This window comes from Bos grunniens, chromosome 13, assembly GCF_055505025.1.
Source record: "Bos grunniens cultivar Pamir isolate PY7600 chromosome 13, Bosgru_T2T1.0, whole genome shotgun sequence".
NCBI lineage: Eukaryota > Metazoa > Chordata > Mammalia > Artiodactyla > Bovidae > Bos > Bos grunniens.
In genome coordinates, this window is record NC_141177.1 from 70,135,210 (window position 1) to 70,161,001 (window position 25,792).

Below are 25,792 nucleotides of genomic sequence, written 5' to 3' on the forward strand. Positions count from 1 at the left end.
CATTGTACAGGAGACAGGGATCAAGACCATCCCCATGGAAAAGAAATGCAAAAAAGCAAAATGGCTGTCTGGGGAGGCCTTACAAATAGCTGTGAAAGGAAGAGAAGTGAAAAGCAAAGGAGAAAAGGAAAGATATAAGCATCTGAATGCAGAATTCCAAAGAATAGCAAGGAGAGATAAGAAAGCCTTCCTCAGTGATCAATGCAACGAAATAGAGGAAAACAATAGAATGGGAAAGACTAGAGATCTGTTCAAGAAAATTAGAGATACCAAGGGGACATTTCACGCGAAGATGGGCTCGATAAAGGACACAAATGGTATGGACCTAACAGGAGCAGAAGATATTAAGAAGAGGTGGCAAGAATACACAGAAGAACTGTACAAAAAAGATCTTCACAACCAAGATAATCAAGATGGTGTAATCACTCAACTAGAGCCAGACATCCTGGAATGTGAAGGCAAGTGGTCCTTAAAAAGCATCACTACGAACAAAGCTAGTGGAGGTGATGGAATTCCAGTTGAGCTCTTTCAAATCCTGAAAGATCATGCTGTGTAAGTGCTGCACTCAATATGCCAGCAAATTTGGAAAACTCAGCAGTGGCCACAGGACTGGAAAAGGTCAGATTTCATTCCAATCCCAAAGAAAGGCAATGCCAAAGAATGCTCAAACTACCGCACAATTGCACTCATCTCACACGCTAGTAACGTAATGCTCAAAATTCTCCAAGCCAGGCTTCAGCAATATGTGAACTGTGAATTTCCAGATGTTCAAGCTTGTTTTAGAAAAGGCAGAGTAACCTGAAATCAAATTGCCAACATCCACTGGATCATTGAAAAAGCAAGAGAGTTCCAGAAAAACATCTGTTTCTGTTTTAATGACTATGCCAAAGCCTTTGACTGTGTGGATCACAATAAACTGTGGAAAATTCTGTAAGAGATGGGAATACCAGACCACCTGACCTGCCTCTTGAGAAACCTATATGCGGGTCAGGAGGCAACAGTTAGAACTGGACATGGAGCAACAGACTGGTTCCAAATAGGAAAAGGAGTATGTCAAGGCTGTCTATTGTCACCCTGCTTATTTAACGTATATGCAGAGTACATCATGAGAAACACTGGGCTGGATAAAGCACAAGGTGGAATCAAGATCGCCAGGAGAAATATCAGTAACCTCAGATATGCAGAACGCAACCCTTATGGCAGAAAGTGAAGAGGAACTAAAAAAGCCTCTTGAGGAAAGTGAGAGTGAAAAAGTTGGCTTAAAGTTCAACATTCAGAAAACAAAGATCATGGCATCTGGTCCCATCACTTCATGGGAAATAGATGGGGAAACTGTGGAAACAGTGTCAGACTTTATTTTGGGGGGCTCCAAAATCACTGCAGATGGTGATTGCAGCCATGAAATTAAAAGACGCTTACTTCTTGGAAGGAAAGTTATGACCAACCTAGATAGCATGTTGAAAAGCAGAGACATTACTTTGCCAACAAAGGTCTGTCTAGTCAAGGTTATGGTTTTTCCAGTGGTCATGTATGGATGTGAGAGTTGGACTGTGAAGAAAGCAGAGCACCGAAGAATTGATGCTTTTGAACTGTGGTATTGGAGAAGACCTTGAGATTCCCTTGGACTGCAAGGAGATCCAACCAGTCCATTCTAAAGGAGATCAGTCCTGGGTGTTCTTTGGAAGTACTGATGCTAAAGCTGAAACTCCAATACTTTGGCCACCTCATGCAAAGAGTTGACTCATTGGAAAAGACTCTGATGCTGGAAGGGATTGGGGTCAGGAGGAGAAGGGGATGACAGAGGATGACTGGCTGGATGACATCACCAACTTGATGGACATGAGTTTGGGTGAACTCTGGGTGTTGGTGATAGACAGGGAGGCCTGGCGTGCTGCAGTTCCTAGGGTGACAAAGAGTAGGACACAAAGAGCCACTGAACTGAACTGACTGAACTGAAGTCAGTCAGTTGTGTTTGACTCTTTGAGACCCTATGGACCATAGCCTGTCAGGCTCCATTGTCCATGGGATTCTGCCAGCAAGAATACTGGAGTGGGTTACCATTTCCTCCTCCAGGGTATTGTTAAATAGGTACACAGCTTCAGTTTTACAAGATGACATGAGTTATGGAGATGGGTGGTGGTGATGGTTGCAGAACATTATAAATGTATATTGTACCAGGAACTGTATACTTAGAAAATAGTTAAAATAGTTTTATATATTGTGTATTTTACCACAGTAAAAACGTTAAAACAATATTCAAAGATACTAACAATAAAATATTAAAATCTCAAAAAAAATTTAAAAATAAACGTGTCAATTTCTCTTCACTCAGTGTCACATGAAACAAATTTATACTACTTTAGCCTAGTCATTTAGATATACATCATTGGTAAAGCAGATTTAATTTAAAATTCCTGATCTTTCATTTCAATTACATCATGATATTGTGAGGGTTCAGTTCAGTTCAGTCGCTCAGTTGTGTCCAAATCTTTGAGACCCCATGGACTGCAGCACACCAGGCCTCCCTGTCCATCACCAACTCCCAGAGCTTGCTCAAACTCATGTCCATCGAGTTGGTGACGCCATCCAACCATCTCATCTTCTGTCATCCTCTTTGCCTCCTGCCTTCAATCTATCCTAGCAGCAGGATCTTTTCCGATGAGTCAGTTCTTCACATCAGGCAGCAAAAGTATTGTGAGGGTAGCCTCCTGCATATTTCAGAAACAATGAGGCCAAGAGTTTGGTCATTATTAGAGAAATGTACACTGATTGAGACATCTTTGTCCCTTTCAATAATATAATTTTAATATAATGCATAATTTTTTTAAGAATTATGAAATCTGTGACCTGTACCCCAGCTAGTTTTTGCAGAACTGGTTATGTTCCACCTGCCAGTCACCTCAGGAAGTTACTACAATGGTTTGCTTTACTGTGTGTCTGTTATTAGGGTTGACAAGGCTAATATCCCACCATGGGTTCTTTCCCTGACCATGAGAGATTATAAAATAATCTGCAGCAGATTTCACATCTTAATATGCTGGTATTGTTATTTTCTTTCCCAGTCACACAGTTGACTGGATAAAAATTCCCAAAACCCTACTCAGGTTCCTACAAGGCAGTGAAATGGAATTTGTGCTCCCTCCACCCCATCTAATGTTCTTCTTCTTTTTAATCGTGAAACTATCCTGGGTACTGTTTCTCTATTTATAGCTCAGACAATTCAACTCCAGGCAGGTGGTTCTACTGAAAGATAAACAGACTTGTAACAAACCCCCACTGGTTCATAAATGGTCAGCTGTGCTGACATCCAGGCTGCAGGTGACTAAACCCATCTGGGAATGTTTGTCATTTACCACACAGTGCTGGGAATCCCACAGTGTCTTGGCCAAAGGACAGCTGATTCTCAGCATTTTTATCTCTAAGAAAAAAAAATCAAAATCAGTGGTCATATAAACTGGTTAAAAGTATCAGGTATGTATCAGTAGAATCTAATATACGAAATCCAAAAATTAACCTCATTACTACCTTTTCCTAAAGTGCTTGTTGATTGTGGAAGATATTTTAGAGGATCTTGTTAAACATTCTTGCCTTTGAAAATGTGGTTTGGTCCAGCTGGAGTAGCCTTAGGCATCCTTCCAGCCTTCTTCCTTACATTTTTTTTTTTTTCTGTCTTTCCCCATGCATGGAGTGAGATCTCATACACTGTTACATGAAGAGAGTAGATAAAGAATGACAGGAATTTCCCTTTCAGGAGTGTATTTCTGCATGGTGGTAGTTTAGTCGCTAAATCGTGTCTGACTCTTGCGACCCCATGGAGTGTTGCCCACCAGGTTCTTCTGTCAATGGGATTTTCCAGGCAAGAATACTGGAGAGGGTTGCTATTTCCTTCTCCAGGGGATCTTCCCGACCCAGAGATTGAACTCAGGTCTCCTGCACTGCAGGCAGATTCTTTACTGACTGAGCTATGTCAGCTCTCTATTTAGGGATTTCTGTATACCCTCTTTCAATTTCCCATTCCCACCACGGTCTCCTTGGATTTTATGCCATCCAGTTAATGAATTCATGTTGTATCTTCTTACCTCCTAGCTAATTAAATCTACCATGATAGTATGAGCTATTCTTTTGGTCACAAATGCATTCTTCTCTCTATATGTAATTGACACGCAACATTAGTTTCAGGTGTACAGCATAGTGATTCAGTATTTGTATATATTGAGCAGTGTTCACAATAAATCTAGTTAACATCTGCCACCATAGATAGTTACCCAACAAAATTTTTGGTGTGATGAAATTAAAAGATGCTTACTCCTTGGAAGGAAAGTTATGACCAACCTAGATAGCATATTCAAAAGCAGAGATATTACTTTGCCAACAAAGGTCCATCTAGTCAAGGCTATGGTTTTTCCTGTGATCATGTATGGATGTGAGAGTTGGACTGTGAAGAAGGCTGAGCGCCGAAGAATTGATGCTTTTGAACTGTGGTGTTGGAGAAGACTCTTGAGAGTCCCTTGGACTGCAAGGAGATCCAACCAGTCCATTTTGAAGGAGATCAGCCCTGGGATTTCTTTGGAGGGAATGATGCTAACGCTGAAACTCCAGTACTTTGGCCACCTCATGCAAAGAGTTGACTTATTGGAAAGGACTCTGATGCTGGGAGGGATTGAGGGCAGGAGGAGAAGGGGACGACAGAGGATGCGATGGCTGGATGGCATCACTGACTTGATGGACGTGAGTCTGGGTGAACTCCGGAAGTTGGTGGTGAACAGGGAGGCCTGGCGTGCTGCAATTCATGGGGTTGCAAAGAGTCGGATACAACTGAGCGACTGAACTGAACTGAACTGAGGCCACTTCAGATCTATTTTGTTAGTGACTTTCACATTAAAAATACTGTCTTATTAACTATAGTCACCATGCTGTATGTTACATCCCTGAGTTATCGTATATCAGGAAGTCTGTACCTTTTGACTACCTTCATCTATTTCCAACCCCTACCACCCCCTGCCTCTAGCAACCACCAGTCTGTCACTCTGTTCTCTTTATCTGTGTGCTTGCTATTTTTTTTTTTTTGTAAGATTCCATATATAAGTGAGATCATATGGTATTTGTCTGTCTTTGTCTATCTTATTGCACTTGGATAATGCTCTCAGGGTACATCCATGATGCAAGTGCCAGATTTCATGCTTTCTTATGGCTGAGTAATATTCCATTGATTACATAATATTACATTCTCTTTATCCATTCATCCAGCAATGGACACTTGCATTGTTTCTTTGTCTTGGCTGTTGTGAATGATGCTGAAACAAATATGTGTGTGCAAATATCATTTCAAGTTAGTGTTTTTGTCTTCAAATCATACCCAGAAGTGGAATTGCTGGATCAGATGGTAGTGCTATTTTTAATTTTTAAGGTACCTCCACAGAGTTTTCCATAGTGACTGCACCTTACATTCCCATCAGGATGAATAGCCACACAGCAAGTTCTAAAGGCTGTATTTATCCATCCTGGAAAAAATACATTTGACATGGCAACTTTTTTGGATAAGTATGATTGGTTAATTTTATGTGATCATACACAATGGTTTATGGTAGGGCAATATCAGTGAATTAAATTTTTGTGATGGGGAACACCATCCCTACATACTTTGACTGTAAGGGTGTTGCTGTTGTTCAGTCGCCCAATCATGTCCAACTCTTTGTGACCCCATGGACTACAGCACACCAGGCCTCCCTGTCTGTCACCATCTCCCGAAGTTTGCCCAAGTTCATGTCCATTGCATTGGTGATGCCATCCAGCCATCTCATTTTCTGATGCTCTCTTCTCCTTCTGCCCTCAGTCTTTCCCAGCATCAGGGTCTTTTCCAATGAGTCAGCTGTTTGCATTAGACGACCAGAATACTGGAGCTTCTGTATCAGTCCTTCCGATGGGTATTCAGGGTTGATTTCCCTTAAGATTGACTGGTTTGATCTCCCTGTTGTCCAAGGGACTTTCAGGAGTCTTCTCCAGCACCACAGTTCCAAGGTATCAATTCTTTGATGTTCTGCATTCTTTACACTCCAACTCACACAACTGTATATGACCACTGGGAAGACCATAGCCTTGACTGTATGGACCTTTGTCAGCAGAGTAATGTCTCTTTTTTTCAACACACTGTCTAGGTTTGTCATAGCTTTCTTTCCAAGAAGCAAACATCTTCTGATCTCATGGCTGCAGTCACCCTCTGCATTGATTTTAGAGCCCAAGAAGAGGAAATCTGTCACTACTTCCACCTTTTCCTCTGCTATTTGCCATGAAGTGATGGGTCCTGATGCCATTATCTTAGTTTTAATATTTAGTTTTAAGCCAGCTCTTTCACTCTCCTTGTTCATCCTCACTGAGAAGCTCTTTAGTTCCTCTTTTCTTTCTGCCATTGAGTGGTATCATCAGCATATATGAGGCTGTTAATGTTTCTCCTGCCTATCTTGATTCCAGCTTGTAACTCATCCAATCCGGCATTTCTCATGAGGAGGACCATGATGACATTTTGTATCGGTGTCATTTCAGATCATCTATCCAACAAGGCTCAAATGATCTTGGTTATCCCCCTTTCCTGGGTATATGCTATTAAATGGCCTTAGAAGACTGAGAAATGTGCACCTGTAACCATGTATACTTTCTGTGACATTTCAGAAATGTGGCACTTCTGTTGGGGGCCAGATTCACTTTCAATAGATGGGCTCTGGGTCTGTGAATTTGCTTAGGTCTGGAACGGAAGGAAGGCGTCGTGATTTTTCCATAGCAGCAGTTGACACCTGCCTTCTGTTTCCTTGCTCTTGATCTCTTGTCAATGTTATAATCAAGTCATATCCTTGCTGCTGGCCTAGTTATCTCACACCATAGGTCTTTGCAAGTCAAGACCCCCTGGTTGTCAATCTAGTTTTGCTCTATATTACAGTGTTTATATCCAACTTACTTCCAATGGTTAAATGCTGTTACTTGGGTCTGAATATTCTAGAATCCTCTTACCTCAAAAGCACAAGGAAACCCAGTTTCAAAGCAGCTTCTTCCACTGTCAAGATGGACTTACAGACGATAGTCCCCATTAAACTTTCTCCACATGTAAAATGAGATTGGCAATCAAAAGAGGCTGATGTTTGTTTTACAAAAATAAGAGTGAAACACTTGACAGCCTAAGGAGAAAGCGATTCATTGTCCATTACAAAACGAGTTGGAGCGCTTCTAATCCATGTCTGGCATAATGAAGAGAAAGGGTCTTAACATATGCTCCCTACTGAAACCGTGAAGAAGTTACTTCTTACTCTCTTCATTTGCTAGCTGAAGAATCCCATTTTCCTTCCCAAGTAGCATCTAACTGGTAGCGTATATGGTGATAAAATTGGTTTGGTATGGAGCGTGAATGCAGTTTTAGTACTGAATTTATTTAAACTAGGACATTTCTTCTTGTACATGTAAGTGTAACTTAAACAAATCAATTCCATCTGATTAAACTCACTTTACATGGTTAATGTACCGTGGACACTCTTTCTCCTCTGGTGCTTTTCCCAAAGATCACAGGAAGAACATTTAGATGTTCGTTTTGCATGTCACCCCAATGCATATAAAATCCAATAGATTCAAAAGGAAACATTGCATTAAATTAATTTGGTTTCAAGTTCAAAGACTCATCATGTATGATAAACAAAACCAAAGGAAATGATGAGATGCAGTGTCACATTTCATTTAATATCTAAATCCACTCAGAACAAGGTAGTATTTAATTCACTGTAGCCTCACTGTGTACTCATATGGCACAGCTCCTTAGGGAAAGAAAAACGCTCCAGGAACTCAGAGTTGGCAAATATAATGTGAAGTTATAAATGATTTAGAGCAGCAGTTCTCAACATTGGTTGTACATTAGAATCACTAGGGGAGCTAGTACAATTCCCAATTCTCTGGCCTCACCTTGGACTAATTAATTCAGGACTTCTGTGGTTAAGACCCAGGCAACAATATTTTTTAAACCTCCCCAGATAATCCCAATGTGTAAGTAAGCCTGAGATCCTCTGATTTGGAAAATGGTTCTCAAAGGTTGACATGGCTCAAATCATGTAAAAGTCTTATTAAGACTCAGATTCCTGGGCCATACCAAGAGTTTCTCAATCAGTAGGTCTAGAATTTGCATTTCCAACAAGTTAAGGAAATGACAACCCACTCCAGTATTCTTGCCTAGAGAATTCCATGGACAAAGGAGCCTGGTGGGCTGAAGTCCATGGGATCACAAAGAGTCAGACACGACTGAGTGATTTCACTTTCTTTCTTTCTCAGTTTATGTTCTTGCCATTGGTCTAGGAACCACACTTTGAGAACCACAACTAGGTGCTGTTTTCCTGTGTTATCTTCTGGGAGCTTTATAGATTTGTGTTTTACATTTAGGTCTATGATCTAGTTTATGTTCATTTTGTGAAGACTGTAGTGTCTTTGTCTAGATTCATTGTCTACCTGTCCTAGTACCATTTGTGAAAAGCATCACCTTTGCTTTATAGTATTGCCTTTGCTCCTTTATCAAGCAGCTGTGTTCATTTGGTCTTTGTGTAAACTCTCTCTTCTGTTCCCTTGATCTGTTTGTTTCTTCCTTTGCATATGCCACAGTCTCGATTACTGTAACTTTTATAGAAAGTCTTGTAGTCAAGTGGTGTCTGTTCCCTAACTTGGTTCTTTTCCTTCAACATTATATTTAGTATTCTGTCTTTTGCCTAACCATATAAACTTTAGAATCAGTTCATCAATATCCACAAAATAATGGGATTTTTATTGGGAGTGAATTGAGACTATAGATCAAGTTGGGGAGAACTGACATCTTGAAAATATTGTCTTTTTATCCACTAACATGGATTTTTTTTTATTGTGGTTAGATATTTTGTTCACATTTTTGTAGTTTTCCTCATATAGATCATACTTTGTTAGGTTTATACCAAAATATTCCCAGGTGGCACAGTGGTAACGAACCCACTTACCAGTGCTTGAGACACAATCCCTTGGTTGGGAAGATCCCTTGAAGTAGGAAATTGCAACCCACTTTTGTATTCTTGCCTGGAAAATTCCATGGACAGAGAAGCCTGGCAGGCTACACTTCACAGGGTCCCAAAGAGTCACACATGACTGAGCACACAGATATTTCATTTTTTGAGGGTTGCTAGTATAATTGGCAATGTGTTTCTAATTTTAACATATACATGTTCATTACTTGTATACAGAAAAACAATTGACTTTTGCATTTTAATCTTGCAAACTTGCTAAAATTGTAAATTAGTTACAAATTTTGTCAGTTCTTTTTTATTTTCCATATAGATGATCATGTAATATGTGAACAAAGACGGTTTTAGTCTTCTCAATTTGTATACCTTTTATTTCCTATTCTTGTCTTAATGCATTAGCTAGGACTTCCAGTATGAGGTTGAAAAGCAGTGGTAAAAGGAAAAATCCTTGCCTTGTTCCTAATCTTAGTAGGGAAGCTTCAAATTTCTCACCATTAAGTCTAATAGTTACTTTGTCTAAGCTCTTACTGCTTGCTGCACAACAGGCCAATAAATCAAGAAATGGCTTACTGGGGCGATTCATGATGCCAGCAAACCCAGAAGATGGTGGACTCTTATCCCCAAAGAGCCATCTTGCCTGAGTTAGAATGCCAGCTTCTTTTATACTAAAAGAGGAGAGTGTGAAGTCAAGCATTTCTGTTTTTGGTCAGCCTCCAGAGGGGATGTGTTCATTTCTTCCTCCCTGCAGTCATTCACAGGTGGGGCTGGCCTCTACATTTTCTCTGAGCTTAAAAGGTATTTTAGCTTCACACTCATTGCCTGGGAGGCAGGGTTCCCACTGATGGGCCATTATGTGTAATTTAAGCTTATAGACAACATCCCTTTAGTGACTGAATTGTTTTTTTTTTTTTTTTTCACATGTTTTAATGACATTCTCCCAAATCTTCCCACCCTCTCCCACAGAGTCCATAAGACTGTTCTATACATCAGTGTCTCTTTTGCTGTCTCGTACACAGGGTTATCGTTACCATCTTTCTAAATTCCATATACATGCGTTAGTATACTGTATTTATGTTTTTCCTTCTGGCTTACTTCACTCTGTATAATAGTCTCCAGTTTCATCCACCTCATTAGAACTGATTCAAATGTATTCTTTTTAATGGCTGAGTAATACTCCATTGTGTATATGTACCACAGCTTTCTTATCCATTCATCTGCTGATGGACATCTAGGTTGCTTCCATGTCCTGGCTATTATAAACAGTGCTGCAATGAACATTGGGGTACACGTGTCTCTTTCCCTTCTGGTTTCCTCAGTGTGTATGCCCAGCAGTGGGATTGCTGGATCATAAGGCAGTTCTATTTCCAGTTTTTTAAGGAATCTCCACACTGTTCTCCATAGTGGCTGTACTAATTTGCATTCCCACCAACAGTGTAAGAGGGTTCCCTTTTCTCCACACCCTCTCCAGCATTTATTATTTGTAGACTTTTGGATCGCAGCCATTCTGACTGGTGTGAGATGGTACCTCATAGTGGTTTTGATTTGCACTGAATTGTTTTATAATAGAATACAAAAGGTTGTTCCCCATTACAGATCCCCACTTTTAATGCCCATTCTACAGTCTTATGAGAAAAGGGATAAGACCACTCTGGCTGGCTACTCCCTGATTAAAAGAGGTGATGACTATTCCTCAGAATCTTTAATCAGACCTTTTTTATCTACAACTATTTGAACCCAGTTCCAACTATTTGAAACCTCCTAGCACTTTGCTGTCTAATTCGTAACTAAACTTGAGGTTTTTGTTTCAGTTGCCAATACATATACTAAATTCCTGTGCTTTTTTTTGGACAAAATTAAACAAATCAGTTGACCCTTCTGAGGCTACAGTGGAGTTACTTCAGTTGGATAGGCAGCCCTGTTGTAGGCAAACCCATGTTCAAAGATTAGTATAGTGCCCAAGTGTCTTTCCAAGGTGGAGACAGTGGTGAAGAAACTGCCTGACAACGCAGGAGACATAAGAGACGTGGGCACAATCCTTGGGTCTGGAAGATTCCCTGGAGAAGGAAATGGCAATCCACTCCAGTATTATTTCCTGGAGAATCTCATGGACAGAGGAACCTGGTAGGCAACAGTACATAGGGTCAAAAGAGTTAGACAAGACTGAAGCAACATGCACACATTCATGCATAGTGCCCAAAGATTTAATGTAATTTGGCATCTGCTAGGTCTTTTTGCATTTATACATTCTCCTGCCTGGGAAGACACCTGTAATGGCTTTTACCATTACAACATTTTAAAGGGGCCTAATTGAATCCTGCTTCTGGGAGCCACTGATCTGTAGCAGGCCAATTGGCAAGGTCTTATCCCAAGTTAAATTAATCTCTTAATATTTTAGTGACATTCCTTTTGAAGGTGTGAGTCCTTCTAGGTGAATGTAGATGAATGTAATTTTAATGTCTTCATCCAAATCAGAGGATGATTTCCCTAATGGAGGGCTTTAACTGCATCAGAAAGTTTCTGTCCAGGTAGGATTTGTTTCCACTCATCCTGAAAATACTTTGGCCACCTGAATAGAAGAGTTGACTCATTGGAAAAGACCCTGATGCTGGGAAGGTTTGAGGGTGGGAAGAGAAGGAGACAACAGAGGATGAGATGGTTGGATGGCATCACCAACTCAATGGACATGAGTTTGAGCAAATTCTTGGAGATAGTGAAGGACAGGGAAGCCTGGTGTGCCGCAGTCCATGGGGTCACAAAGAGTCAGCCATGACTGAGCAACTGAACAACAAAAACACCCTGAAAAAGTGTCAGCACAAACATTAGCAGGTTATCTGAAATTTCTTGCAGGTCAAGGCATTTGAATAGAGTCTGTTTTTCAATCCTCAATAGGGCAGGTTCCTCTGTGTTGACACCCCATCTGGGGAGGTCTGATGTGGTCTTTGGGTTATTCTTAAGACCTTGTGGGAAAGAGCTGGGTCTTCTTTTCTGGGGTTTGCAGGAGAGCCATCTGAGGCTTAAAGCATGTTCTTGTGGGCCTCTGTTATCAAGCTGTTCTGGTGTAAAATTTCAGGGGGAGATCTGTCCGAACTTAATCAGTTCACTCTCCACTGTCAGTTTTACTCAGGGCTCTTGTCAGGAATTGGGCATCTCATGTCCAAGGGAGTCCCTGGACCTCCTCAAAGTATTCCTCTTTCTACCATATTAGAGGCTCTATTCTTCAGTCTCAGAGGGCAACCCGTTTTCCAATGTTCCTCCTCCTTACAGTAAGTGTGTTGTTCCTTTCCCAATGGTGACTTAGCTGTTTTCAAGTTACTTGCCTTCCAGGAAGCCAATGCCAAATAAATGACACTTTTCTTTGCATCTTCTTTTTTCTGCTATTGCTCCCTGTTGAATACTTTAAAAGAAACATCTACCAATTGAGAAAAGGTCATTCCAAATATACTGTCTAATTCTTTGCAACTTTCTCCTGATTCTGAGGTACTTGGCCTGAAAGTCAAATTCACCATTTTAATATTGTCAGGAACCTTAAGATCTGCATTGGTACGATGTGTGTAGGCCTGATAAATCCTTTCCAGAAATTCAGAAAGGTCTTCATTTGTTTTGCTGGATTTCTTGAATACTGTTCAGACTTTCTTGCTTCGGTTTCCCTTTTCAAAGTTCTGCCAAGATGCCCCAATAAGCAGTGCTCTAATAGGGCCTTCTTCCCTCACTGGGGTCCCCATTTAATTCCAACCTTTCCAATTAAACAAATCTGAGAAACCCAACCAGTGATTTGTTTGCATTTAGGTGGCATCTGATATAATGGTGGAAGGGAACTTGCCTTGACCTGGAAGAGGCTCCTGACCCAAACTGGGTGCCCCGTCAGGCTTCAAATTGCAATATTAGGCCAAGTCCCTGTGCCCTAGAGCTAACAGAGGATTTTCTAATTGAGTTCTGTAAGGAGGGGAAGTCCAGAACCCAGGGTCCAAAACTGGGGCAGAATAAGAACAGAAGGTGGTAGAGGGGATGCACATACTGGCATAAGTGTCCAGAGAGTCTGGGGCAGCTTGCTCAGCCAGAGTTTTTAAGGTTTGAAGCCACATAGTCTCACTTTCATTCCCTTCCTTTTCTTATCTCCCTGATAGTAATACAAATGCTTGCATAATAACATATTATCATTCTTCCTTGCTTCTTCACAAAATAGTTAGAGTATTCAAAAGCCACCATAAAACCATACATAGCAGTGAATCATCTAATCATTGTAAGGATGCCTTTTTGCTTTGCTATCAACCAACTGGGATTACAATGCAATTGAACAGAAACTTGATTACTGTTGTAACAATTTAAGATAATTACTAAAATCATGACTGATATAATTTACAAGGATATATCAGAATTTTAGGAGTTCCATATAATTTATAAAATGTGTATTAATGACATTTACCATATGATAGCATCTAAGTTTTATCACCACTTATTTGACAAAGCCTCCCATAAAATTCAATATGACAAATGAGCCCAGTTAGTTTAATAGTCCCCTCTCTGTGATGGAGAAAAACAAATAATTTGGGGGGTTTCAGGGACCCTTGCCTGGCAAATCCCATGGACGGAGGAGCTTGGTGGGCTGCACTCCATGGGGTCGCTAGGAGTTGGACATGACTGATCGACTTCACTTTCACTTTTCACTTTCATGCCTTGGAGAAGGAAATGGCAACCCACTCCAGTGTTCTTGCCTGGTGAATCCCAGGGACGGGGGAGCCTGGTGGGCTGCCGTCTCTGGGGTTGCACAGAGTCGGACATGACTGAAGGGACTTAGCAGCAGCAGCAGCGACAGGTACCCTTCAGAGCCAATGAAATAAAGCTCTTGTACAGACTAATCTTGGCAATGCCACTCATGTATAACACATGTACAAACACAGAAACAGGGACCTCATAGTTCCCATTCAGAAATTTTAGCCATGAAGCAGGTACAACAATATAAAACCCATCAGTTACAAGAGGTTGTATTCAAGTGGGAGTTTCTGGCAGGTGGGACAAATCAAGGTCACCTGTCTAGATAGCTAACCCCTTTTTGCTAATATTTATGGAAAAAACATACTTCTATTTCTCTTTGTAGCTTTTGATGATTTTGGGACTAAATGGAACTTTTATCTTCTTCCTCAGAATGTCCCACTCTTGGGCAAGAACAGACAGGTTTTGTTCCGATTCCTTTTTTCCATTTGACATCAGTAAATGTTTCAAGTATCACAAAGCTAATTTGGCTATAAATGGAGAAACAGCACCAAAGAAAATGAAACAAAAACTCAAAAGAGCAAACAGAACATCCAAGCATTCAAGTTTGGTCTTGAGTTTTTACATATACCAAAGACACAGGAGACCTTAAACAACATAATTAACACAAGATAGCAATCTATGGGTTTTGGGGTCCTGAGATAACCTTGCCTAACCCCCCGGGGAGATCCTAACAGGTACTGTGGTCACACCTTGCTACAATAAAATAGTTTCTTCCTCTTACCCAGGGGTTCATAGATGTAATCAGATCCCTCATCCAAACTGTGTGGCAGAAGACTTTCTTTAGGGCTGGTTGAAACATGCCCCATTTTTAAAGACATAAATTCAAGACAAACACACAAATGACACATACAAATGCTGACATCATTTGGTTCACAAGTTGAGTAGAAGTCCAATAACACTTGGCTCTCTCCAACAAGGTGCCCTACTCAAATGCAAAACAGATTGGCTTATTCTCAAGAAAAAGCTCCAAATGGAGAGGAAATAAAGTTTCCAGCTATACACACTGAGTGAGCGACTTACCCTACTGCATGGTAGCTCCCAAATGGAGATTCTTTGCTCCAACTGGCAAGCTCTGGGGCAACGGGTGCTGCTTCTGGGAAGTTTGAAGGGAAGGTCCTCAGGACAAATAATCCCAGCAGCTTGCTAGGGCTTTGTGTGAAAATTCCTCAACCGGAGCCTGTTGGCCATGAGCAGTAAGACTCCTGGATGGCTTCCCAAAACCTGTTGCTGAGTCCAAGCTCATACAACTCGCCACATGACAGGCCAATAATCAAGTGAGGAATTGTTGGGGCAAAAAATAGTGACTTTATTTGGAAAGCCAGAAAACTGATAAAATAGTAGGCTTAGACCGCAAAGAACCATTGCTTGAGTTAGAATTCAGGCTTTTTTATACTAAAAGGGGTGGGGCTAAAGTCAAAGTTTTCCTGTTTCCCGTCAGCCCCTGAAGGAGAGGTGTTAATTGCTTCCCCCTTGTAGTCATTCACAGATGGGCCAGGTCAGGATGTTTCCTGCGAGCTAAGCAAAGGTATTTTAACTTAATGCTCATTACCTGGGAGGCAGGGTTCCCAGAGAGGGCCATAACTCGTAAGAGAATACAAAATATTCTTCCCTGTTGCATAATATTACCTGTTGTTTTTTTTCAAGATGTTCTTTAGTGAGGAGGGCATGTCAACCCACTCCAGTTTTCTTGCCTGGAGAATTCGCATAGACAGAGGAGCCTGGCAGGCTGCAGTCCATTGAGTCTCAGAGAGTTGGACATGACTGAGCAACTAAGCATAAAGCAAGTTGAGTAAGTCCCCTCCATTTCAGCTTACTGAGAGTTTTTACCATGAATAGGTGTTGGATTTTGTCAATTGCTTTTTCTGAATCTCTTGATATGATCATGTGATTTTGTATTCTTTATCCCGTTGATGTGATGGGTTACATTGTTGTTTAACCAGCCTTGCATACCTGGAATAAGACTCATTTGGTCATAAAAAATATATGATGCTCCTTATACATGGTGTTACATTCCATTTGCTAATGTTTTTAAAGGATTTTTGCATCTGTGTTCTTGAGAGATACTGGTCTGTAGTTTTCTTTTATTGCAATGTCTTTGCCTTGTTCTGGTATTACAGTGATGCTGATCTCATGGAATGAGTTAGGGAGTATTCCTTCTTCTCTTTTCTGAAAATTAGTATAATTTCTTTCTTAAATGACTGGTAAAATTTACTTGTGAACCCATCTAGGACTGATGATCTATGTTTTGGAAGGTTATTATACTTATTGATTTATTTTCTATCATTGCTATTGTCTATTCAGATTGTTTTCTTCTTGGGTGAGTTTTGATAGATTTTGTCTTTCAAAGAATCGATGCATTTCATCTAGGTCACCAAATTTGTGGGCACTGAATTGTTCATAGTATTCTTTTATTACCGTTTTAAAAAGTGTCAGCAGTATCTATACTGATATACCCTGTTTTATTTTTGGTAGCATTAATTAATGTCCTTTCCCTTTTTCTCTTAAGCAGCATGGCTAGAGGCTTATCAATTTTATTGATCTTTTTAATAAGCAATGTTTGCTTCCATTGATTTTTTTCTATCAATTTCCTTGATTCCTACTCCATTATTTCTTTGCTTCTTGCTTTGAATTTTCTAGCAAAAAAAAATTTCTCTTTTTCTAGTTTCCTGAGGCAGAAACTTAGATTATTTTTAGGTAATATATTCTAATATACACATCCAAGACTATAAATTTCCCTCTTAGCACTGCTTTTTACTGCATCTTACAAATTTTGACAAGTGTTTTTGCTTTCAATTAATTCAAAGTATTTTTGAATTTCTATAGAAAATTTTTTAAATTATATGTTATTTAGAAGTGTGATATTTAATCTCCATGAATGTGGGTGGTTTTCAGTTATCTTTCTACTCTTGATTTCTAGCTTGAGTTCAGAGTGCTCTGAGAACATTGTATGATCTCTAATATTTTGCATTTTTTAAGGTGCATTTTATGGCTCAGAATGTGGTCTATCTTGGTGAATGTTCCATGTGAACTTGAGAAGAATGTGCAGTCATACCTCAGAGATATTGCACATTTGGTTCTAGACCATCACAACAAAGCAAAAATTGCAGAAGCAGTAAAGCAAGTTGCATAATTTTTTTATTCCCAATACATTTAAGTTATATTTATACTACACTGTAGTCTATTAAGAATGCCATAACATTAGATCTTAAAAAAACAATGTACATACCTTAATTAAAAATACTTATTACTAAAAAATGCTAACCATCATCTGAGCTTTCAGAAAGTAATCATCTTTATCATAGTGACATTAAAGAGGACTGATCACAGATCACCATAACAGATGTAATAATAGTGAAAAAGTTTGAAATCTTGTGAGAATTACCAAAATATGATATAGAGACATGAAATGAGAAAAATCCTGTTCAACACAGGATTGCCAAAAGCGTTTAATTTATAATAAATGTGAAATGCAGTAATGTGAACCATAATAAAACAAAGTATGCGTGCATGTTCTGTTGTTTGGGATGATGTAGTCTATTGATGTGTTATATCCAGTTGATTGGTGTTGGTATTGGGTTCAGCTGCATTCTTGCTGATTCTGTGCCTGCTGGATCTGTCCATTTCTGAAAGAAGTGTAGTGAAATCTCCACAGTGACAGCAGATTTATCTATTTCTCTTTGCTAGTCTATCGGTTTTTGCCTCCTGCACACATGTTATTTTTGGGCACATAGACATTAAGGATTGTTACGTCTTCCTTGAGTTTTGACCCCTTAATCATGATATAATGGCCCTTTTAATCCTTGATAACTTTTCTTATCTTGAAGTCTACTCTTTAGTTAAAATAGCTACACCTGCTTTTTAAAATTAATATTATTGTGGAATATTTTTCTTCACTTATTTTTACTCTATTTGTGTTTTTTTAAAGCAGCATATATTTATATCTTGTTTATTGATTGACACTGACATATCTTTTAATTCATAAATTTGGACCATTGACTTTAAAGTAACTATATTTTGGAATTATTGAGTTAATGTGTATAATATTTGTGACTGCTTTCTCTTGATGGCTCTTGTGTTTTGTTTCTAATTTGTCTTCCACTTTTTTCTGTCTTTTTTGTTTTTAATTGAGCATTTCATATGATTTTATTTTCTCTCCTTTCTTAGTATATAAGTTTCTTTTTTTTTTTTTTATTTTACTTTTTTCAGTGGTTACATAAAAGTCTGTATAATACATTTTCAGCCAATTCAGGTCTACTTTCAAATAACTGTACAGCATGTCATGAGTAATGTGAGTACTTTATAATAACAAAATAATGAAAATTCTTCCCAATTGTCTTTTGTATCATTTTGTCCCTCATTTTACTATATAAATATAACATACGTTTTATATTTCTGATGCTTGCTCTATTGCTTCAGTTTGTCTTTTTTGCTTTTTGTATGTCTTGTAACTTTTTATTGATAGTTGGATATGATGCACTGGGTAAAAGGAACTGTTGTAAATAGGGCTTCAGTAATGTGGTGGTGAAGTGTGAATGGAGGGGAAGTGTTCTGTGTCTTATTGTTAGGTCTCAGTCTGTTAGTGATCCAATACCTCTGGACTATGGACTTTATTAGGGCTTCTCAGAGTTTTCTCTCCCCTCTTAGGTAGAACAGGATGACTAGAGTGGGCTGCTGCTGCTGCTAAGTCACTTCAGTCATGTCCGACTCTGTGTGATCCCATAGACGGCAGCCCACCAGGCTCCGCCGTCCCTGGGATTCTCCAGGCAAGAGTACTGGAGTGGGTAGAGTGGGCTAGAGTTGGGCATCTCCTTTCTCCCACATGAAAGGCTGGAGGGGCCTGGGTTTAGGTGCTTCCCTTCCCCCCAGGCTCATTAGGCCCTGATAATTGCCCAGCAGGTTGGCTCTGGTTAACTAATTTTCCCTGACAGCAGGCCTTGTTGAGAAGGACACATTCTGTAATCCAAAGTTGTTCTTTTCTACCCACTCCCATAGAAGAATGAGGGAAATTTTGTCCAATATTTATTGTGAGAACCTGGTTAAGCTCCTAGAGGTAAATCTCAGGATTTCAGGGGTGCCTCTATGACGAGGTCCTCCTGGATTATTTTTTAACTCCTAGACTTGTCCACACTAAACCTCTAGTAATTTTTCAGTTGAGGTTGCCATTAAGGTTTTCCTACACCAGCCTGGTCCCCACAGTAGTTTTTGCTTATCAAGCACTACTTGGTAAGCCACAGTCACTTGTCTGTCTCTCTAATACTGGGAGCCATGGTTTGCCTGTGCTCTTCCCCATCTAATGGATTCAAGAAGGGATGTTGATTTTTCAGTCAGTTCAGCTTTTTACTTGTTAGTGGGACACAGTGGTGACTTTCAAGCTCCTTACTTGCAAAACTAGAAACTAGTAACTGGGCCATGTCTTTTCTTTACTCCTTCCTTCTTCTAATAATGCAGATATGATGTCTTGATCATGAGTAGTTAACCAAGACCATGAAACAAAAACCATATAGAAGATGGGGGGAGATACAACAGATAGAAAGAAACTTGGTTCCCAATACCATGGAGGCCATTCTAGCCTGCATTTCCTGATTCCAGACTTCTAGAACATGAGAAAAAAACAAACTTTATTTGCATTCAGCTACTGTTTATCTTCAGGTTTTGCATCACTCAGAACTGAACCATATCTTAAATGTTATACCAAGGAGGAAGAAAGTCTGTATTTCAAATCTTGATTTCTAGGAGATGTTGATGATATGAACATGATATACAAAGTTATCACAACTAGAATATGGCTTCAGGAAGAGAAAATAGACATCTTATGGTAATTTCTGAAGTCCTGGCAGGACTTTGAGGATTTTATTACTGTTTAGTTTACAAGGAAAACAAAATTCCTGCTGATATCATGACAGGAGAAGTTGGAAAGACTTCTTTTGAAGCTGTCTTCCAGATGCAGAAAGTGAATCACACTTCTCTGTTCATTAAACAAGTTGTATTAACTTCCTAAAAGACCAGAAAATTAATACAGAATGGAGGAAACTACCTCCCAGTGAAAAGACATTTGATTAATAGACATTTAAAAGTAACTTTCCTAGCTTTAGTTTTTCAATTTAGAGCTTTTCTGAACTGCCATTACATCACCAACAAGAATGTACAGAAAATCAATAAACTCAAAAGTTCAATGTAGTGTAATATGATTAAACTTGAAAATATTGTGCAATATGGTATTATCATGAGTTAATCGTACCAGATTTTTTTCTTGTTACTAGAATCCCTTTTAATGCATCATAGTCCTCAGATAATGTACTTTTTATTTTTAAGTTAAGTCATTTCTGTACAGTGAGGAGTGATCCCTTGAGAGTTCTTTTTTTTAAAAGCAAAATGAATGTCAGGTAAAGTTTCTAGATAACCCCTGAAAATTCAGAACTTATCCACGGTAAATTCTCAGTGTGCAAAATCAAGAATTAGGGAAAGCATGGAACAAAAATACGGTGGGGTTTTTTTCAGATTAGCAAACAGGTTATACAATGCTAGTGCAATTGTGAAGTACAGCAATGTGTAAATTTCCCATTTCTTTGGGGGAAAAAAAGAGATATGATCTTAAATTTGGGGTGAATGGTATTTTTAAAATTTTTTTAATTTGGGAACTATCAAATTTAACTGGCTTCTAATCATGTTCTGAATTTTAACTCATGAATTACTCTTCAAATAACTGGACATACAAATATTCTCAGTTCTAAGCCATTTTCTTCTTGCTTCTCATTATCAACATAACCCCCTTCCAAAATATTGAGAAAAATTTTAACTACTCTATTTAAAATGCTCAACTTTATTTTTGCAAATTAGCCCAGCTGCTCATAGTCCATGGTATCTCAGGTGTGTCCAGAGCTCCTCCATATTATGCCCCTGGGTATGAGGTGGGCAGAGAATGTGGAGTTTCCTAGACTCACCTAGTAGGGTGAGTTAGGAACTAAATTGGCTGTTTTCCCCTTTTGGAACTGACAGCAGAGAAGCCAGGAGGGCAAAATGCATAATGCATGGTAGACAGTTGCCTCAGGACATGGTCATTATTGGAGTCTTTAAGTCAGCAAGCAGAAACATCTGGAAGCTGGGTTCTAGCAAAGAAAACCAGAAGATTAAGTGTGCCTAATACAAAGTGTGCAGCTCTTCAGAATCATGATCTTTGCTGGAAGCATTCAGAAGCATGACTCATGTGTTTGAGGCTGAGTTAGTTTTCCAGGGCCTGGAAAGTGGAGAGAACAGGAGAGCCAAGGCATAGGAGACAGGAGTTTTTAGGCAGCTATCAAGCAAGTGCTCTGTAACAAGGACAAAGACAGTTCCTCATTTGAACTCAAGTTGAAGAAATCTGCTCCAGAAACCCCAATATCATAGTTGAGGTTCACTTTGGCTGGAAAGCAGGGAAGAACATATATGGAAACTGAATCATGAGATGTAGAAATAAATATAGATATTAGTGGATTTAAAAACAATGTAAAGAAGGAAAAGGTAGAAAAAGAGAAGGAAGAGGACAGAGTCAGAGGAGAGAAAACAGAAATAGAAGGAGAAATGTTGAATGATCTTTTATTCTGTGCAAGGAACTGTTGTAGGCATTTTACCTGTATTCACTCACTGAATCCCCACAGGCCCATTCTAGCGGATTGAGTAGATGCCTCTGAAAAGATACATCATGTCCTAATCCCCAGAACCTGTGAATGTTACCCTATTTGGGCAAAAGAAAGGTCTTTGCAGATGTAATTAAGCATCTTACTATGAGGTCTTCCTGGATGATCCAGTGGACCCTATATCCAATGACTTTTGTCCTTTCAATAGACATACAGAGGAGGTGCTGTAACAGTGGAGGCAGAGATTGGAGTGGAGTGATACAGACAGCCATCAAGGATGCCAGTAACCCCCATAAATTGAAGGTATTAAGGAACAGAAGCTCCCTTAGAGTGCCTGGAGGAAGTTCTGACACCTGAAATTTAGCTTCTGGCCTTCAGAACTGTTAGCATAAATTTCTGTTGTTTGATGCCACCAAGTCTGTGGTGATTTCTTATGAAATCATAAGAAAGCCAATATACCCATGAAGTAGATGCCATCATTATTCACATTCTACAGATGAGGAAGCTAAGCCTCAGGAAGGTTGAGAGAGACATACAAGGTTGTCTTATCAGTGGCAGGGCAAGGATTGGAATCCGAGCCATCTACCTTCATAGTCCACACCCTCACCCCTACATAACATCATTGATTCAATTGCTTAGTATATAATTATGTATGTATCAGGAAGCTGAAGTTGCTCTCCCAAAAGTTCAGATAACAGTGCAGGCTGCAACTTATAAGTTCCCAATGACTTTAGCTGTGTATACTGGGGAGGTAGATGAGAAATGTTGTAGGAGTGAACCCAACAGCTGCAATAACTTAACATCTCTTGCACTGTGGGAGACCTGGACTTGATCCCTGGGTGGGGAAGATCCCCTGGAGAAGGGAATGGTAACCCAATCCAGTATTCTTGTCTGGAGAATTCCATGGACAGAGGAGCCTGGTGGGCTACAATCCATGGGATCACAAAGAGTAGGACATGACTGAGTGACTAACACTTTTAAAAAAAGAGCTCTTATATTATCTGAGTTGGCTAACAGTCAACAAAGATTATACCAGTAAGCATGATTTTAGGCGTGTAATATAAGGTTAGAAAATGATAAAAAAAATAAATCTATGAGAAAGTTTTTAAAATACCATAAAAATAATGTAGTTACAGAGATTTATCATTTCCTTTGTCAAAAATATAGTGTGTCTGAGCATCACTGAATTGACTCAGGAAGGGATGAAAATAATGTGTTATTTCATTTCCAAAATAGAAGTCAAATTTAGAAATGTGACATTTCAGTAGAATCTGGACTTGTATTTATGTGACACTAAGAGCACAGACTTCTAATTGTGTATCCAGTATTCAGGTGCTGTGGACGAAAGTGCAGAGTGAGGTCATGAAATTCACATGTAACTTAGACTCTATCCAGGGGTTCCCTGGCACCTTGAGATTTTTATTCCTCCTGTAATCTCTCCCCCAACACGTCCTGGGCTGTCTAACTTAACCCCTAGTCTCTTGAAATTCTGAGGGTTGGGGAGTGGTTCCTGGTAAACACTTAACCATCAGACTTTCCTCAAAAATGTCCAGATTATAACATTTGCCAGTGTCCGTGATGTCCACATTCAGACCAGCTCTGGACACTGCAAAGGAACTGTATTGTCCAGCTTCAGTGATACATTTAAGTGTTAGTAAGGTCCATCTAGTCAAGGCTGTGGTTTTTCCGGTAGTCATGTATGGATGTGAGAGTTGGACTATAAAAAAGCTGAGCGCAGAAGAATTGATGCTTTTGAACCGTGGTGTTGGAGAAGACTCTTGAGAGTCCCTTGGACTGCAAGGAGACCCAACCAGTCCATCCTAAAGGAAATCAGTCCTGGGTGTTCATTGGAAGGAGTGATGTTGAAGCTGAAACTCCAATATTTTGGCCACCTGATGCGAAGAGCTGATTCATTTGAAAAGACCCTGATACTGGGAAAGATTGAGGGCAGGAGGAGAAGGGGATGACAGAGGATGAGATGGTTGGATGGCATCACCGACTCAATGGACATGAGTTTCGATAAACTCCGGGAGTTGGTGATGGACAGGGAGGTCTGGCATGCTGTGATTCATGGGGTTGCAAAGAGTCAGACACGACTGAATGACTGAACTGAACTGAACTGAATGTGAATGGCAACCCCAGGCATGGCGCCATTCATCATATTAAAATATTATAAAATAAAAAATTAGCATCATATGTCATTTTATTGCCCTTACTGTTATATATAACTGTCTCTGTTATCATAAATGATAACAATATCTCTGATGTCAGAGAACATAAGTCTAGAGTAATTCTACACTAAATTAAGTAGCTGATCACTTATATTTCAGCCCAAATTCTTGTTTTCCATGATACAATTTCAACTACACGCATCTTGTGTCACTGAGTGCAAATGAGTGCATGTTGTCTTGTCCAACTCTTTTGTGACCTCGCAGATTATAGTCTGCCAGCCTCATATGTCCAGGGAATTTTCCAGGCAAAAATACTGGAATGGGTTGGCATTTCCTACTCCAGGGGAGCTTCCTGACCCAGGGATCGAACACTCGTCTCTTGTGTCTCCTGTATTGGCAGGCAGATTCTTTACCCAGTCACCTGAAAAGCCACATGTCATTGAGATAGCATCAATTTTTTATAAAAATAAATTAGTAATTCTTAAGATGTGTATGTACGTTTCTGTAATCACAAAGACTATTACAGAATATAAGCATACTTCCGACTTCTGTGAAAATAATCCTGTCTTATTGTATTTCATATAACAGAAGAACAAGCTATATTAGACATGGCATAATAGGCATATTAGCTTGAAATCCATTTCAGGTAAAATTTCTATTTTACCAAGCTTGGTTGGGTATCGAAATTGCTACAGGGTAGTCAAACATCATCAAAATAAGAGTTTATTTCTAATGCACACACAGGGGAGACTATTGTTTATTGAGTCTTTTCTTATTTGTTTACAAAAAGCAGATGTTTAATGCACATTCTTTTTACAAACAATAACACCTCTCTACCTCTGTTTGGCTCTTTACACAAAGAGGAGCATATTGTGGACTTAAAAACTATATGCCCTAGGAGTAAAAATATATTTGTGCCTGTGTGGATTTAATTTTCTCGCTTGTATTTGAGTGAGGTATGAGAGAGTCTTGATGAGATTTAATATTATCCAAAATGTGCTCTTGGTACGTCTTCTTTTATAATGAGCCCATTATTTGAATTCATTCTTATAAAGCAGGCTTTTCATATTTGACCCTAGGTTGTGAGCTTTTTGAGGGCAGAAATACATACGATTTCCCTTTGTATCCAAGCAGATCTAGACATTTAATAGATGTTCTTAAATGTTTGTTGAATAAGCAGGATTGCAATGAGTCTAACCTTGGGCCCAAATGTCAAAGCTATTTAGTAGAAAACTGAAATAACTGGTAGGGCTATAAGGTCAAAATCCAAGACCATTGGTAGAGGCAAGAAGAATAAGGGTATGTAGCAGTGGGCTTTGGATAGAAAATCTCGAAGCCAAAGTGGTGCCAAGTGGAGCATGTATTAGAAGGTGCAGCTCCCAGTTAGAGAAGTCATGTGGACCAGGAGGAGGCCATAAGAGACGAGACTTCTCCCTACCAGTTTCTTGAAGATTTAGCCTTACTCCAGAGCTGGCTTCTCGTAATTCTGTTTCTCCTCAGACCTGCTAGTCACATTCTTATGTGCTTGGAGAATTTTATCCTCAGTCTTGTGGATCCCCATGTCTCTGCCTCCCTCGTTTATGTCCTCCCACTCATATCTTCCTGACTTATAACACCCTAAGACCACAAGCTCACACAGATGATTAGTCAAGTGAAAACAGAAGTATCACTAGCCTGTGAAACAACAGATTCTCTTCCCATAGCTAGTACTTTTATTCAAAAGAAAAGATGGAGGGCGGAAGGAAAGAGGGGCATGAAGAAGAAAAATATGTTTATTTCCTCCTCCTAAACAACAGTTTGGGTAAAAATGTAGATGCAAAGAATTTTCAGTATCTTATAGTGAGAACGCTTATAAGTTTATATATAGAAATGATGTAGGAAAAGAAAACCTTCAACTTGTTTTCTGCTTAATGACCAGAGATTTGTAAACACATTAATTAAACAGAATTTTCATTGTATCATATGACACATGTCACCTCTTTAGAAGTCTGATATTATTGATTTTCTTTCAGACACAATTTTATTTTAAAATTCAGTGGCACTTAAATTGTCAAGTCTAAATAAATTATCATGCATTCTTAAAAACAAGGGCAATTAAGCATAGCATTTTTAAATTCCCAAAATACATTGCCCACCTTAAATGTTAGCAAACGTACTTTATATCTTCAATTGCATAGTGCTGAATTTTTTAATTATAATTATTACTGATTATGGGGTATATTCA

The 25,792-nt window shown here is 39.3% G+C and overlaps 2 long non-coding RNA genes across 10 annotated transcripts in view; one reads left to right on the forward strand and one right to left on the reverse strand.

The window, feature by feature from the left end:
• Nucleotides 1–1,492: 1,492 nt before the first annotated feature.
• LOC147361188 (uncharacterized) lies at nucleotides 1,493–15,160 on the reverse strand. 2 transcript variants are annotated; one of them, XR_015139890.1, is made up of 3 exons: nucleotides 14,805–15,160; nucleotides 3,354–3,418; nucleotides 1,493–2,708 (listed from the first exon to the last, which is right to left on the reverse strand). It is a non-coding gene; the product is annotated as an uncharacterized LOC147361188 (long non-coding RNA). The 2 variants fall into 2 exon arrangements; XR_015139891.1 differs by having other exon boundaries at nucleotides 3,272–3,418; nucleotides 14,805–14,973.
• A 10-nt stretch (nucleotides 15,161–15,170) lies between these two features.
• LOC147361189 (uncharacterized) overlaps nucleotides 15,171–25,792 on the forward strand; it is a 94,826-nt gene continuing 84,204 nt past the window's right edge. For all 8 annotated transcript variants that reach the window (XR_015139883.1, XR_015139887.1, XR_015139884.1 and 5 more), the window contains exons 1-2: nucleotides 15,171–15,309; nucleotides 15,429–15,573. This is a non-coding gene — a long non-coding RNA (uncharacterized LOC147361189). The remainder of the gene's footprint in view (nucleotides 15,310–15,428; nucleotides 15,574–25,792) is intronic.